Source organism: Chaetodon auriga, chromosome 19, assembly GCF_051107435.1.
Source record: "Chaetodon auriga isolate fChaAug3 chromosome 19, fChaAug3.hap1, whole genome shotgun sequence".
Classification (NCBI taxonomy): Eukaryota; Metazoa; Chordata; class Actinopteri; order Chaetodontiformes; family Chaetodontidae; genus Chaetodon; species Chaetodon auriga.
The window spans coordinates 14,529,828-14,548,183 of record NC_135092.1 but is presented as its reverse complement, the minus strand read 5'-3'; positions in this window follow the sequence as shown (position 1 = coordinate 14,548,183).

Sequence of the window (18,356 nt, the reverse complement as noted above, 5' to 3'; positions counted from 1 at the left end):
AGACAGGTCTACGAAATGGTCGGCCCGGTCCTGCGGTGCACTCGTGCTTTTGTCAGCCACGTATTCCTGTTCCGCTCTGTCCTCCCTTCCTGCCTTCTGGGGACTGTTTCAGTCCTTTTTCTGTCTTTACATGCATCAGAAATGGAGCCACTCAAGCACATGCTCTAATTGTGTGAAATTATATAATTGACCTACAGGTACGACGGACTTGAAGAGCAGGGGAATAGGCGGTTCTTTTATTTTGTTCCACCAGCGGTGTCCATGCAGAGTGAAAGCGTGTTTTCTGCCATCCTCTTTCGCCCTGCTGTAACTGAAAGAAACGTAAGCACATATTTCAAACTCTTTCCTCTTTGATGTAGCAAACCGTGAATATTCTTTCAGCTATGGGAAAATGTAAAAGCAAATCCATTTTAAGTGTGCAATTCACATTGAAATGTAATTTCGCATCGCCAAGCCGGGTATTTCCTGAACAAAGATTTGCCCTTTAATGTAAAAAACAACATAACAACGAGCAGCATGATTCTCTGTCTCCATACTTGTGGATATTGATGTGATGTCATCCATTTTTATGCTTTGTTTTCATTCACATCGCTAAAAATAGACACCAAATAACTTTAATGGATGAGTCCTCCTCCGATGACGTTGAGAGCTACAAATCCAGCTGTGCATACAGTCACGAACACACACACACATGTGAATGTGCACTTTTGCTTGTGCATCAAATCATAATACTTTGCTGATGATGCCAGTGTTGAGGATTATGCTAAACCAAACGTGAGCTCTAATCTGGATGAGTTTCCAGCAGCTTCTATCTCATTTTTGAGGCTCGAGCGGGAATGGACCTCTGTGGTGACCTAGATGCTTTATACCAGGCTTCCAGTTATGGTTTTACTTGTGAATGAATGCGATCCAGTAAAGAGTATTTTTAGATTTGACTGAATGCTCCTCAGTGTCTCTTGGTCTAATGCTTCACCATTTAGCTTCGCCTTTGCCTCCCACTTTTCTTCCACAAGTCAGGGAGCATTTATCCTTCTCCCAAAAGACTTTCTATTTGAACACACCTTTAGTGTTGACTAGAATCTGACAAAAAGGTCCACAGATTGTTTTCAGACCAGAAAAGCATCCAGTATTAGACTAAAAGTAGACAGAGCATATGACTGAAATAGTGTCCATACAGCTAAACCTCATCAGATACTAAAATTAACACTGGTGAGGGCAGACAACTGTATCATGGTGGCCTTCCCAACCAGGCTTTTGACCTTTTCTTAAAGGTAACAGACAACCAATTGCTGTGGGAGGTCTTAACGGCTTAGACCTGGAAATCATGGGAGACAACCTCAAGTGGCGAGACAGTCAGGACTGCATCCTGAAAAAGCTCCAGAATTAGACTTTTTCTGGGAAAATTGTATCTTTTGACCTCAGCACCGTCTGCCTCTGGGGGTGGATATGCTGAGTTATCCGCCCATAACAAGACAAAACCTGCTACATGTTTGTCTTATTCTTCCTCTGAGAAAAGAAGTCAGGAGTGGCGTCATTCTGGAAGCCACGGCGTTTGGTCACGCTCTCTTCAAGCATTTACAGTAAGGGGGTAATACTGTACAGTGACATGTTTTACCCTCACCCAGTGGCGTTTTTGTCTTTCATTCTCAAATCCCTCTTTAAACAGCTGTTTAAGCCCGTTAGTCACAGTGCAACGCAACGCATGCGTCATCCCTGCTGAGCAGATAGAGTTATGGGCATCAGCTAGGTATAATTCAGACATGGCATCTTTGTGTTGAACTCAACAAAACTCAATAATAAATCACGCTTTACCTCATCCTCTTCCTGCGTTGATTCATTCATTTGTAGCTCTGTCACTGAATTTAATGCGCTCACGAATGGTCTGTTTACATTACACCCATCTGCTCATCCACACCACCCATCTACTCATCCTTTGTTTGCAATTGGGAGTTGGTTTAAGTGGCACACTCAGAAGATGCCCGTCATAGAATCAGTTCAACCAGTTCAACTTAAACACTGATATTTAACACATATATGAGTCGAGCTGTCAGGAAACAACAGCTAATCGACATCAGATGTGCCAGCTGGTGGTTGTTAGTGCTCCTGATGATGGTTTTAAAGAGAAGAAACTTCAACAACACCTCTGTCCTTTTTTGGAGTAGCTCTTACTTTTAGAATAGGAGTCGATTACATAATATTTTTTTTTCATTTAATGGATAATTGGCACAAGCCCCAACACTGCCTCAAGCATATCACAATTAATATTTGAGTTTCTAGGTGAGATGATGGACTTGAAGGAGCAGTGACAATGATATACTTAAAACAGACACGTAACATACACGTAAAACATTGCACGATTTAATATTTGAGGAATAGCTGAGGGATGAGTCTTGTTTAGAAATAATAGGCTTTGTGAGGAGTAAAGGGTGAGGTGGCCTTCCGGGTAGAGCATCCGCTATAATTTCATTAGTTATTTTTAGTCTCAGACAGTTCAACAGATTGTGTTTTATCATCCGTCCCATGCTGTGTCTGAGAAGGATGATTGCCAGTTACAATATTATCACAGGCTATTGGCATTTTGAGGGGATGAAAAAAAAATACCAAGAAGCTTTAACTGGAAAGCCACATTCAGAGCAACAGGTTGTGTAACTGAAAATAAATTGAAAACATTCGAACCATTCCTTCTCAGAGCCTGACGGTGCTGAACCTGCACCCACGGAAAAGCTTTGACTGATGTGTGTTTTTTAAGTATTTAAGGAAAGTAAGAGGATAGTAGAGAAAGATCTTTTATTTGAAGTCTGTCTCAGATATCAGACGTTACCTTTCTTAGACATGTGGTTTTCTGCAAAGCTTTTGTGCCAGTAAAAAGGTCTTGATATCTATTCATCTATTCATTTCACAAATATTTCCAGAAACTCTGTAATCTCCTCTTGAAGTTGGCTGTATTAAATACATTCAGAGCTTTTGATTTTGGTCCCCCAAATTAATAAATTACATTTAAATAGGAGCAAAATAATGCATAGATATCCTGATCCAACAACAAATAATGTCACCCTGTTGCCTCTCTCCTATACTCTACTGATTGATATAACCGCTTTGTGGCTTTATTACAGCACTATGTTACAATCTGTTGACTTATGTTACACCCCAGCCAGTTGTCAAGCCAGTGGGGAGTAGATTGAGGGATTATTTTGCCAGTGCTTGGTTCCTGTTTTCTAATTTTACTTCAGAAAAAGGGAGATGAGGAGTTTCCTGACTGCGTCCTGAGGGATCAAGCCCGGGTTGCTAAGAGACTAATGGAAAGTCAGGGGCTGAAGGAATGACAGGAGTGAGTCACTGACCAGGGAGAAATGAGTGGATGAGGGAAACAGAAAATGAAAAGGGGAAATAGTACAAAATTATCTAACTCTGCATCACTATGGAAAAAATAAAAATCATGATGTTATTTCACTTTGGTTTGTTATTTCCATGCACACATCTGTTTGCATGTGTGTGAATGTGCAGCATATCATCCAGACAATTCCTCGCCAGCTGCTTCTGACTGACACAAATTTATTGATCGCTGCTCCACTGCACAAATGGCAAGAGGAATTTAAATTCTTCCTTCAGACACCATGAAACATGACATGAAATACCTCAGCACTAGTTATTATGTTTATTATGAGATTTATACTGCAGCAAAGTCCCTCAGGAACTTTAATGAGTTTATTCTTCTTCCCTCTAGTAGCACAGAGCTTGTGTTATTGCACATCCACATCTGCGCAGCCTGTCTTTGATAATGTGTCACAGAGCAGAGAAATGAGAAGGATGAGTACGTTAGCTGCATTTATTACGCATCACTTAGCCCTCCCAGTGCTATTAATGCCCTGTTGACGGCACTATGATGAGGCTGGTTTCATGAGCGGATTAACTACTTCATGGACAGAAACTAGCATTGAACAGCAACAATGTCTTGAAAAGCTAGGGTGTAATGACTCACACTATCAAGAGACTCAGGTGCAAGGTTCACCCAAAAAGTTCAAAAGTTCAAAAGTGTAATGTCAGGTAGGCGCAAAACAAAAGGATTAACCAGTCAAAAACCAAAAACATCAGGTAGAGACAAAACACAGGGATAACATAGGCTGGCACTGTAGTCTGCTGGAAGACAAAGACAATCCGGCAAACAGGTAGTGGATCACTACGACTATAAGTACTAGGAAACTGATTGAGAACAGGTGGGAAACAGAACAAAGACAGGAAGCAAACATACAAAAATGCATAAGGAGCATACTACAAAATAAAACAGGAAATGCAGTGAACAAGAGTCCATGCACAGCATCACATAGGGTTATAACGTGCACTTGATTAAAAAACAATCTCAAAATCACAGAAGTTAAAAGTAAAATTTCAACTGTTTCTGCTCTTATGTTGGCTTGAGTGATGAGAATAATTTGAATAAATGAAACAACAGCAATTGTCATCAAGCAGAAATATTGTGTGGTTCCTGCTGATTTTTCTCAGGTTTTTTTATGAGTGTAAACTTAAAAAAGTTCAACATTTTGTGACAAATGCTTATTCAGTTTCTTGTCAAGAGGTAGATGAGAGGATCACTCTCATGCCTGGATGATAAATATGAAGCAACAGCAAGTGGCCAGTTAGTTTAGTTTAGCATAAAGACTGGAAATGGGGGAAACAGCTAGCCTGTCCAAAGGCAAAACAAACTTAAAAGCAGCAGATTTCTGTCAATGAGCTGTTCAGGCTTCAGCTGTACATATTAACAAGTTGTAAGTCTTGATGATTTGTCATTCTCTCTGTTTGTGTTAAAGGAAAATCTGATTCATTCCTCTTGTCTCTCGCAGGCATTGCGCATCACAACCTCATTTGTCACCTCACCTTAAGCCTGATGAACCTTTACTCAAGTGTTTATTTCTGTAGCTTCTGTCCAGAGTTGATAAATTTAGGTCCTGCATTGAAAACCTGGCAGTAGGAGCTGACATCAACCATTGTGGTGTTAGGTAACGCGTCTGTAGGCGAGGGAAGGACATGTGTTCCTGTTGGGTTTGGCATGATTAAGTGAATCTGCAATGAGGTCTTTCCTTGACATTTGCAATGAAAGAGAAAGGGGGGGGGTTGTGTTTTGCGGAGCTGCTTTTGGAAACAGCAATTTATTTGTCTTTCTCTGAATACTTTAGTACCACAGATATAAAGCTGCTTCACCCAATGAAACACAGAGAGATAACTATTAAAAATAATTCCTTCAAAAATAGCCCTGCAAGCACACAAGTTCAGGACATACATGCACAAACAGGATAAAAATATTCTGACTGCCAAAAACAAAACAAGTGTTGAAACCGCTGCCTTTTCCATAATGTGACGGAGCTGTGACAGCTTGATTTACGTGCATGTATGCACAGGCTCATAATGAGGCATTTCAGCAAACAAGCAAGCACTGTTCTAAGTGCAAAATGGCTTCACTGTGCAGTTACAACAGTAGTCCTTGAAAGACAGTTTTATTCCAGAGGCCACAGACATGTAAAATATAGTCATGGTGCCACAGACACACAGACTTTTGCACTTTAACCTTGGTGGGATTGTTCTTCTGGAGGTGATTGTCCTGAAGATATCAGCTGATGTCAAACTCTATCTCGTACACCATGCTGCACACTGAAGGTGCTTTCTACTGCTTGTCAGAATGTAAATGGTTTTCCTCACTTGATGTCTGGAAAGGGCGCTGACAGATTGCAAGAGCTTTTACATGATCCAGACTTTCACTCCTTGCTTCAAGAAATCAACAGCGCCCCTGCTGTTTTTAAGAGGCTGACAGAAAAGGCTGTGGGAGACCTGACACTGCTGCGAAACCTTGTATACCTGCAATTTTTCAAACCACCACTTAAGTATGCAGGACACAGCGTCTGAGACAAGAATAGATCCAAAGGAAGCGAAAGCAGTCACACAGTGGAAAAAGCTCATTTGTCATCGCTACGGTTTTTACTAGGCATTCTGTGGCTACTGTTGTAGATTCAAAGCCAGTTATTGTGCCATTGTCCAACCACCAGCCAAATAAACTATTTTAAAGTCCATTTTTAACAGTGAAGAGGTGTTTATTGAAGACAAGAACGACCTCAAAGAAGCAGAGCTGCTTGGAGACCAGAACTGCATATTTTCCAAAAATCACCCACGAGCTCACCCATCCACGAGTCTGCTTATGCTGACGTAATCAAAGCGAGTGCGCAGTATAGATTTCAGCCTGAAGGAGCAGCAATCAACAAAGGATTCTCAACGGCACTGAAAAATAAACAAGTCTGACAAGCTGTGCCCCGTGATCAGCTGGGATTTCTGACTTTTTTGTGAATTGATTCTAAAATTGCAGGACAACAATCCCTCCTCGTATGTGTGATATTGACAAAACTGAATGCCACCGGCCAGAGATGGCTGGCAGGCCTCACTGCACATGACTTTGTTATTCAGTGCAACACAATGAAGCACACTTTTCATCTTAGAGGTCCAAAAAAGATCTTCTGTAAACACAGCCCTGTGTCTACACGTAAGACTTTGTGGATCATGAGGTGTTTATCAGGCTAAAAACGTGTCCGAGTGCATATTCCCAGCACACCTGGGGGGAGAGCTGCATGTGCACAGAAAAGCTGTCTTTCCGTCTTGCAGACATTTCTGTTGCAAAGGTTATTGATGTATTTATGGGTATGTTTTGTTTACCGAATCACACAGCAAGCAGCTGGAATCACCCAGCTGGACATCCCTAAACAGACTGGACGTGCTTTATTTTCTGTCACAGTGGAAGTTCTTCTGCTTCAGCCTTGCTTTCCCGTCCATAACTACAATGCAACCACTGCGGTAATGAGATTAGTGAGGGAGGACTCTCTTTCTGTCTGAAATAGCACCAGAGCAGCTGCTTCTGTTTCTGGATGAGGCTTCCAGTGACGGGATGACTTAAAGCAGATACTGCAGCTTTTATTTGGCTCAACTTGAAGTCATGGTGTCAACAGCCCACACGTTATTAATAGATCATATAGCTGCTATGCACCATTTTATTTATACCGAAAGCGGACTATGATTTGTGGATGAAATAACTTATTATCAAAAATCACTGAGCCTAACATACATATTCACCATGGAATGCCCATATTAGAAAAGGAGTTGGCCCATCACTAATTTGTCCTGTCTCGACCTTGCAAACTGATGTTCTGCTTTACCCTTCCTCTTTGACACCCACCCCCTCCTTTGTAGTCTATTTTTACATCAAACATCCATTTTTATCCCTCAGCCTATAAATGCACCATTAAAGAATTAGTTGTCTGCAATCACAGGATGTGGCGAAAAGCCAGCAGCGAACAGCTGTTGACGTGTCAGCCTCTGATCCTATATGACAGAGCGACTCCTCAGCCAAGCCCCCACCCACACCCCACCCTGAGTGATGAAACAAACAGGAAGAGGAGAGGAAACTAGTCATTCACTTGTCAGACAATTAACCTGCCTCAACAAATCCATAACTGCTCCCACTGGGTGTTAACATCAGGAGGTTAAACCCCTGCTTTGTCTTACAGACACGTAGGTGCCACATGGAAAAACTTGCTAACATGTTCACCATAAAAAACTTACAAGGGTGATAAAGTATTTCAAGGGCTGTTGCTGTGAGTGTGCTTTGGAGTCAGCCCTCTAACAGTCAGAAATTACTTAATGCAGCTATAAGTTGTGGCCGAGCTCCTGCTCTGTGTTTTTCCATCCTCATGCCATACTTAAACATATGGTATGGGCCAAGTGTGGCTTTTCAGGGTCTTCTAGGAAATACTCTCATAGGAAAAGTATGGATGCCTCAAACTGTTGAGTAAGAGTACTTTAGCTGATCCAAACAAAAAGGCAGATCCAGCGTTTGCATTCTGTACACGTGGCATTTAAATGCAAAATGTAGAAATGTTTTCACTTGACCGTTTATCCAAAAAAAGCATCCTATTATATGACCGAACATTATACGAAACAATGACTTAAGTGCATGTATGAATGGGAGGGAGTAGAAAAATCACAGTAGACAGACAAAGATGGCGACGATAGCTGGTGAACATAGCGGCGCATTTAGCTGCTAAAGAGCTAAATGTTTCCCTCAGCAGGTGGTGGAGACCAAAAACAGAGGTAAAAGGAGAGTTAACGTTGAGCTTACATCCATGAATGGTAATGGTGGTGTGTATCTACTGGATGTGTAAATAGGCAACTGCTTGCTCACAAGTATGTTACCTTAAAAGGCAGTGCTGTGGTGATGCATTAAAGTAACGTGTTAGAGTACTCATATTACTTTTTTGTTAGTCTTTAGTTTAGCAATTTAAGTAATCAGTTATCTAGTTACATTTCAAATAAGCAATCTGTTATTGTTAACATTATACCATATTTCCTGTTCTTTCTGCTGCCACAAAATAAATAAATAAATCCAGCTGTGTACTAGTGGACAGCATCCAGTCTGGAGAGGACAGCGTTTAAGTCCTGGAAGTACTCACATTATTCTGAGCATGTGGGTGAAAGGGACAAGAACATCACAGTGAAAGTCAGATTGTTCTTGGGTGGTTAGTGTCTGTCAGTAGTGATGGGCTATCCTGCAAATCTGAAGAAGCACCTGCAAGATAAGCACTCAGGTACCCTCGATTTCTGTTTACTTTCATGTACTTCAAATAACTACATTTTTTTTTTTTTTTCAGTAGACATACTGGAGGCTATGTGCCCACTGGACAATAAAACCAACATCAGTTCTGGTAATGCAAAAAGTATTCTAACACTGTAATGTGACAAGGTATTTTGTAATGGCAGTAATCTTGTAATCTAATAAACTGATTGTAAAAGTACTATTATCCAGCACTGTTAGAAGGGGATTATATGTCCGTGTTGTGTTGACAGTGAGTTTCTGCTGCCTCAAAGTGGCAAAAAAAAAAAAAAAAAATACCTACTGCAAGTTGGTATAATAACAAGATACTGTCAAATTTATTTTTCATAACATGAAACCATGTCAGTATAATTTGCATGTCCTTCACTCTAACTTACGTAACTTAATGATTACATTAAATAGTTTTAGTGTCATGTATATGTGGAACTACTTGTTCTGGTACATAGGAAGAACATGAATTTAAAACCACATCGTCACTGTTATTATTATCATTAACACTGAAAAATTCCACATAAATGCAGTGTACTTACTCGAGGCCCAGCTTTCCTTTTCTGCCTCCTGCATTAACTTGCACAGGCTTGGCTGAGACATAAATCCTCGGGGAGATCCAGTTTGCAGATGTATGACTCACTGCCAAGACGGAAACCGCTGAAAACCCCTTCAGCTCATCCAGCGCCATCAGTCACCACATTCTTAGTGATGGAAGATAAACGTTATACAATCCAGTTCAGATTGATGCTTGCTGCCCAAATATTTCTGTCTCTGCAAAGGAGGTTTTTGTATTAGTGGGCGAGATCTTTGCCAAATGTATCTCACATGCATCTTTCTTTGTATCTTCTGCACACAGAACTAATAATTATTTTGTTTTCAGCCAGACCAGAAGATTTTGCTGTTTTTCAAGGCCGTTAGTTCTGTTTGTCTGTAAGGAGGAACAAAAATACCACTTGTGTACAGCTCAGACTCTTAAAGCAGAACATTGTCTTATCATTGTAATTGCATACAGGCTCAGTTGCACGTCTTTCACTGTTTGCACTTTGTTTCATTTGGCATTATATTTGCTAAACCATGCTGGATACACCTCTGTGGATGATATGAAATCTAAAAACATAAGCATATTGCAAAACGTATTGCTGTTTCTTCCCACAAATAGTTTTCTGGTCATTAGTTGACAGACAATCTATTTTTCTTCAAGCAGACCAAACACATATAAGTGCTCTTCATGCATTTAAAACACGGAGAGGACAGACAAAAGGACAATTCAAGAAGTGGAAAGCAAGACAAGCTGAAAGACTGTCTGGTAAGTGTTAAATTGTTGCATAACCAAATAACTGTCGCAGCGAAATGGAAAATGGATAAATCATTCAGCTGTGGCAGACACCTGCAGATGCAGCTCAGTACACCTAATCCATGTGTAAACCATGTATTGATTAGTGCATGTTAGCAATGGGACATAAAAGAGTTGCGAGTTTATGTATCTCAGCAAGGCAAAGGCATTAAGTTAATACTTGTGTGTGCAGCCATGTCGATTTCTGAAACACTGATGCCTTCCATCTCCTGTGCACTGCCTCTGAATAATGAGTTGTTGACATGAAAACAGCTGAAATTGCACTTTCACTAGAACATGAGAAGGTTTGGGACAACAAAATATATCAAGAGTGCTTTTTGAGCCAATTTTGTGTTATAGCAATGCACTGCGAAAAAGGAAATGACTGTTTAATCATCACTGTGGAAAATGAAAACATGTTTCAGTCCATTAAAGACTGTCTGGAAAGTCATCAATACAGCATTGATTCTTTGATTGATACAAAATCACATACATGAAGTCATGCTTTTAATGCATGTTGCCATATTTTTTTAACAGAGCGATTATTTTGGTGCAGTGGCTCTGATCAAAGTGCTGCCCACACAGAGAGCCTTCCCTTAATGGGCAGAAACAAAACCTTGGTGGGAGAAAAGCAAACAGAGTCGAGCGTAAGGCTGCTGTCCAGTGTTATCTGTCCACAAGACATTATACTGGATGGTTCTGCGAGATGACTCAAAGCAGCTCTAATACATATATTTACATCAGTAATAGACCTGATGACCATGTGGGATGTGAAAGAGGTCGCTGGTATGACGTACCTACAGTGAATTATCACCCTGTTTATTCCCCTCAGGCTTTTAGCAACTTTCAGCCAATTGTTTCAGTTTTGTGGCTCGCAGCTGTTTTCCATGAGGAACCTTTGAAAGACCCACTGAACACTGCCTGACCAGCATCAGACCGCCAGCAATCAGGTGGTCAGGAACGTGACTTCAGTGTCTGAAGGTATAAATAGGAAACTGCCTGCAGTAAATGACTGCAATGATCCTGCTTCAAGCCCACTGCTGCTGTTATTATTATTATTCTTATTACACATATTTCAATTCTGAACATTATTACTGCTGTTGTCATTGTTATTGTTGCTGTGTGTCTGTCTCTCTCTGCCTTAACCCAACCAGTAAAGCCAGATGGCCGCCCCCTTAGAGCCAGGTTCTGCTGGAGGTTTTGCCTCTTGGAAGTGGAAGTCGTTCGCCCTGCTCTATATGAATATATATCATGTGTCATGAAATAACTTTTGTCATGATTTGGTGCTCTAGAAAAAAAAAACTGAATTGAATTGAATGAAGTCCTACAAGGCAACAAACACAAGTTGTGAAAAGATTAATAGTCACATTATGTGTGATTGAAGATAAAGTCAATAAATTGAAATGAAAGTTCACAACAGACAGTTCAGGGAAATCATTTCTCCGTTTGCCTGTGGTGTATGATTCAAAATAACTTTAGCTCACTGTTTGTTTGAAACCTGTGCAACTGCCTGACGTCTTTGCACTCGAATTGCTGACTGCAGTGTTATTATTACTGACATGAATGATGGCCAGAATTGGACCCAAGCTGTAATAAATACATGCACGGTGTGTTATAAATATAAGAGATAAAGTCAACCAGATTAGAAATAAATTAGGAGTGTGAAGGCTGAAATGGTACATGGTGTGTTTCCAGTGTACAAACAGACCTCTCCAAAGAGAAAATGTGTCTTCAGGGGAGTCGGCTGGGGATCATCTCATCTGAATTGCTGAGATGACTTCATATTAAGAGTGCATCTACACTTTGAGCTCCATTTAGGGGCAGCTACACGAGCTGTGTCTGGAGCCACAATAACAGGCCATCTCTGTTCAAGTTTCCATCTCATCACATTCCACTATACTGTTAATTTTCCCTTTTATTTGTTCAGCAGTAAATATACTGGAGTTGAAAATATCCTGCAACAGTAATTCCATGTCTTACAGTTTCTATCCAGACTGCCCAAATCCTTCTGACTTGAGCTTCCCTTGATTCTGTCACAGCCTCTATGTATGCTCCAAGCCGTGGCCTTAAGATAATCCAGAGCCACATGGCAGCAGAGGATAGATGAGTAGTTTGACCTTATCCGGCAAGGTTAAGAGGTGTTCCAGCACTGGCTGTACTATAACATAGCTTGGTCAAACAGTACTGTAGTAAACGGGACCAGAGGTGACTGATGTTTATGTTTCCTCACGTTACAGCTGGAAGGATGTTAGCCAAATGATTTATTCTATTTTCAGCTCTCTCGACATGAGAGTTTCTCTGTTTATGCATAGCTTCAAGAGCTCCAGATTTCCTATGTATCTGGCGATGAGGACAAAGAAAACAGAGAGAAGAGAGATGTATGGAGCGTATCTGTTCTTACTGTCAGTCCCATCTTCTCTTGAAGTTTCCATGCATGAAATCTGGTTTCCATATCCTCTGATTGCAGAGCTGGAGCTGCAAGACATCAACAGCACATCAGACCTACTGCACAAACGTTTATCTGTCGTCTGGCACGAGCATTGGCCTTTATTTTACCTTCAACTGCACTTCCAGGAAGTTATTTAAGAGCCTGACTTACTAAACGGTTCGTGGCATCATTAACAGCGTGTATTTAAATGTAAAGGACGTGTGTGTTTACGACCGTCCACACTGGCTGCCTCAGGTGATGAGGTGTTGACGTTGTTGTTTCTATTTTTCGCCAATGCATGAAATCAGTTAACCAACGAAAAACATTGCACATTAGGCATTTTCAGTGCTTGGAGATATGCAAGAAAGACAGCCCTCAGCTCCAACCCAGTTCATGGTCACATGAAGTGATGTGTGAGCGTCATCTTTTCACAGTCACGGATCCTCATTCCTGTGATTATGCCTCTCATTTTTTCCAGTTTTTCATCCCTACTGAGCCTCCAGATTTTTCCATATAAAAGGAGAAACTGTGCCTCTAAAATGATTCTATTTAGTTTATATTTAGGTGAATGATTTCACATCTCAAGCACAGTAGAACTTTTTGTAGTCACATGAAACTCAAGTGTTTTTAATAGCAAGAGGGGTGAATGAAAAACTTAGTCAGTATTTCTGTGTGGGTGTTCTCACTGGATGGTGGGTCCTGTAGTTTCTTATTACAGTGATTAGTCTTCATGCCTCTGTACTGGCTACTTTATGATATCTGTGATCAAATGAAGAATGAACCAAACCATGAGTCAAACAAGATTCTGGATTAGGTAGGACGTGCCATGCTGACATCACAAGCTTGATTCATTTCCGCTGTTTCACTTCCCCACTTTGAATGACACACACACGCTCGCTAATGCCAGATCACCACAGCGTCAAACGGCCCATTAATGTGAATCAGGGCACACAATCAACAGGGCAAAGCGCAGGGGGAGGAAATAGTGTCATAACTGGCAGAGTGTGCACATCTGTCTGGAAGCTACGCAGAGGAGTCTGGAACACCTCATGGGGAGAAAAGAAATGTTCCAGGAAAAAGCTGAAGCTGCAGATGTAGATTATGTTAAATTAACTTGGAAGGCAAAATGAAAACATCGGTTTGGATTTGGGTTTAGTGAACAACAAAAAAATCAGTGCAGTTGAAAACCACAGTTTTTTTCTATTCTTTGAAGTTCTTACTCCAGGAGATGAAGAAAGCAAGACTTAGGAGATTAAGAGCCCTGTGAGGCTGTAATGGTCATTGTGAAGAAATACAAACTGTTAGATAAGCCAAAGTATTTTTAGATTTTAACCCAATGGTCAGTGTCAGTGGATCACCAAAGAATAATATACTATAATAAATAATATGCCAGAAACAGATTTAGTATGTGCCAGGACATAGTATGTTAAATGCAAAAATGCACAAATATCAGGATGTCCTACTGCAACTGGTCAGACTGGTATGTGGTATGCAAGTATCTGGTATGCAAGCTAGCATAGCATAGATTTTCAGGCTATTTTCACCCACAATCCTCCACACAGCAAAAGATACGCCGCATCAACTGTGCTGCCAGGAGCACGGTTCATAAAAAGTGTTGGCACTCGTTCCAGATCTTTGCACTTGGGACTGCAATGGACTTATGAGCAAGAGGGCCAAAGTTCAAGGTGCAATGTACAGTTCATGCTTTGTAAGGTAAAAAGAACAAGAATGCAATTTAGAAAGCAGCCATGGTGTTCTGAACTATAAATGTCAACCTGTTGGTGGCGCTGAAACAGTGAAATGTCAGCTTGTAGTGGAGCTGCAGCACTCATATCTGCTCTGCACATGCCAGGCCCAGTGTTGTCTTCTGTTCTAATAAAGAAGCATGTTTAGGAAATAACACGAGTGGTAATGTAGGATTTAATTGGCTAGTTGAGTAATCTGATGAGGCCAGTGGGTTTTCGGTTGATTGCAATCCTATTAGTGAAGTGCATTATTGGAGCTTAGTGTTACTGTACTTACAAACATTCATCATTTAAAGTGTTTTGTTGTGGAAGAACCCACATGCTTTTTCGCTCTGTGATGAAGAATCCAGCAGGGTCCATGTGAAAACAGCTTGATGAGGCGAAAACTGAAAACGTGTGGGGAAGAATGGAAAACTGGATTTGCTTATATAATATACTAATACATGGGCGTAATTTAGAAGAGGTAGGGAGCATAATGTGTGAGAAAATCTGAAAATATACATTTAAAAGTCAAAACAACGACTTAACGTAGCTTAAAGACGTAAAATCTAAATCTAAAAATCTTTTTTCCAGTGAGGGTTAATATGCAAACAATTATAAATTCTAAAAATGTGAGCGAATATCTTCTTGTACCATTCCCGTGTCTCTGTGTCATCAAACTTTGCGAAAGTGGAAGCATCTCTCACACATCAGATGGCTGAAAGTGGGCGTACAGCCTGAGCTGTAGCCAGGAAAAACACCTCTTACCTGATGCCTCACTTGCATGCAAATGCTTTCCAGGTGGTCTGAGTTTTTTTTTTTTTCTTCAGTTTGACCTTGCAGAAGTTTACTTTAATTTCACACCTCATCTTAAAACAAACTGTGACATGGTGTTGATTAAATGCTGTTTCATTATGGAGGAACCATCTGGAACCATCATCCGCCACAACTTCTCCTGGGAAGCAAAGAAAAGCGTGTCCTCGAGCTTCAGAAGGCGCAGAACTGATTATATGGAGCCTTAAAATAACTTGGAGGAGACAATGAGACAACATATTGGTTTAAGGTGTTGGTCCGGTCTCAAAAAGACTATTATGTAATGTAATTGATGGTTTCATGATATTAACTGAGGAGTTTAACGGAAGCGGCAGTTATGTACAGGAACAGTTTGCCAATCCTTGACACCAAAATTGCATTGTGCTGCACACGACTGCTCCCACTCCCACTTCAGCCCAGTCGAGTTCAAAGCAAGACAATAAACCAGTGAGGCTTTTAGAAGTTTCATATGAGTTTTTATACCTTTTTTTAACAAGACTTCAGCTACCAGTTATCAGTATTGGTAATCAATCACCATGTTCTCCATTTTGTCTCTCCTTCCGTATTATTTCACAATGAACTTTCTGATTAAACCCAATTAAAAGTTCACTGTGTGAAGTACTGTTCCTATCCCAATCAAGTAGGCGATCAAGTCTATCTAAGTAGAGTGAAACCAAAAGCTGCCTGGTTTCAAAAATTGGGCTACTGTAGAAAAACGACGGTGGACACCTTGGAAGAGGAACCACTCCCTCTGTAGATATAAAGAGCTCATTCCAAGGTAACGAAAACAGGATTCTTATTTTCAGGTGATTGTACACTAATGAAAACAGAGCTATGAATATTACATTCTCTTTCTATTTCAATCCTAATTCCTGCACACTGGACCTTTAAAGTCCTCCATGTCCAGTATTTTGCAAAACCTTCAGCAAGACTTTATTCAAGTCTCTATTTCTATTTGCATAAAGGCCATCTATATATAAACCTTACCTTTTCTGATTAGACCACTGGGATCAGACAATTACATTCTGCTTCCCTCCACTCCCTTCCTCTGCCTGTTGCTTTTTTTAAAGTCCCTGTGTAACAGCAGCAATGACGGCATCTGCTAAAGTGGCCGAGCTGTGCATGAGGCAGGTGTGCCACGTGCAAAATGTTCCACAGTGAAGGTGAGCTCAGCGCAGTTAGGGCCCCCTTGCTTCCTTCAACCCAGAATGTATTTGCCACAAACTGAGGCAAAACCTGGAAACATATGTGACATGCAAAAAAAAACGTATCTTGACGTCCGGGATGACATCACTTCATGTAGTGGGTCAGACGACGTGATGAATGGAGAAGAACGAATACATACGAGGAAGACTTCGATGAAACTGATCCTCTGTTATTTGTCCATCATGTATTGTGCTAAAATGTGTGGATGAGACACGACGGGCTATAGACAACAAACACACAGCAAACAGGATTGAGGGATCCACTGAGTCAGCGAGGGCAGCCGAGTAGACGAGATGTTTCTTTTGTTAACCTGCCAAGAGTTGAAAGGATAGGCTGATCTGAGAATTAAGGATTAATCGAGGCTTATAAGCCCTTGACTGCTGCACAAACAGAGAGACAAGAGGGGGAGTCCCGCTGAATTCAGCATGACCGAATGTTGTGCGTCTTGTGAGTTTGTGTTGCTAAAAACAGATATCAGATATACAATCTAACAGCTTTCACAAGGTGAAAAAACTACTATTAAAACTACTACTATACTATTAAAAGAGTTGAGGAAATCATCTATATAGGAAGTAAACGTTAAAATAACTTGCTGTCCACAAAGACACAAATAAAAAGATTTTCTATGAAGCAATTGTTATATACTCATGAAAACGTACTTTTTGCCAATAGATCCCCTTAAATCCTGCATACTGGACCCTAAAGTGTTTACATCTGCTCTTCTGCAATTATAAGTTCTATAAAAGTTAACTGACTCTCCAAAGAATTGTTGGGAGATTTTGGGGAAAAAGCTTATTTGCTTTCTTGCCGAAAATTAGATGAGAAGATCAATCACTCGGCTAAGCTAAACTAAGCCAGTAGCTTAGTTTAGCTTAGCCTAAAGGCTGGAAACAGGGTGAAACAGCTAGCCTGGTTCTGTCCAAAGTTTAAAAACTTTGCCCAAAAGTCCCTCTAAAGCTCTCTAATTAACATATAATCTTGTTTGATTAATCCATTAATTGTGATTTATGGGAAGTTATGTACCGGAAGTATTTCTTTGCTAGGTAGCGCTTCCAGTCTTTACGCTAAGCTCAGCTAAGCTAATTACCTCTAGCTTCACTGTAGTGGTATCTATGTTCTCCTCTAACTCCTGGCAAGAAAGCAAATTAGTCTTTTTCCCATAATATCTAAGTATTACTTTAAGATTATCTAATCTGTCAGAACTTGATATAAAACAAGATGAATACAAGGCTTAAGTTTTTTTATTACATAGCACGTGTAGCCTACTGTGAGTTCTGCTGAACTGAACAGCGATAAAAAAAAAAGTATTGGAAGTTTATTTCCCCATAGCCCAGTGATACGTTGGGTTTTCATAATGTTGCATAACACTGAAACACTGCTGTGATAAAATGATAACACCTCTCACTCCATATCCTGGTGGCAAATTTTGTCCTGACAAAAAAGTCAGATAAGAGACTGTCACGGCAGAGGAAACATCGACGGCCATATTTGGTATAGCAGGACACCAGAGATGTGAGCAGGAAATGTGAGCTGGCGTGTTTTGGGACTCACGTGACAGCTGATTTTGAAAACAATGACAGACGCCGAGATATGGTTTACACAGATTAAAGAGAGGAAGGAAACTTGAACAAAGGATGTGGGGGGAAAAAGGGAATTCAGCTCAAGAGCATGGCATAAAAAAATTGCGAGTGTGGGTTCTGAAGACAAAGAGACGGTCAAAGGGGGAGCGAGGCGGAGAGGAAGCAGGCCGAGAGAGGCGATAGAGGATGATGACAATTCCTTCTGGAAAAAGAAGCTATGTCTGTCAAAACAGATGGCAGCTGGTTAAGCAGATTAGGCGCTGTTACTACTGTTTCCAACACCACTTCAGACTGATCAACCTCCCCCCCAAACACAGACAAACACACACACACTGACCTCACAGTGCTTCAACTGTTTCCTCTCATCCCGACCCAACAACCGGGTCGACTCTCGACTCCGCTCCTCTTTCCACAACAGCAAGACAGCTGCTGTCAGGATGAGTGTTGATGTTCTGCGTCATGTCTCAGCACTGCTCCACTCCATCCCAACAATGTCAGCGTATTGACAGCTCATACAGAAGCAAACTGTTTCAGTGTGTATGGCCGGTCATAGATGTTTTGGAAAATTCTTTTTTTAACAACTTGGACCTTCTTTTCTGTAGTTTTGGTCATCATTTCTGTTGGATTTGATAATAAC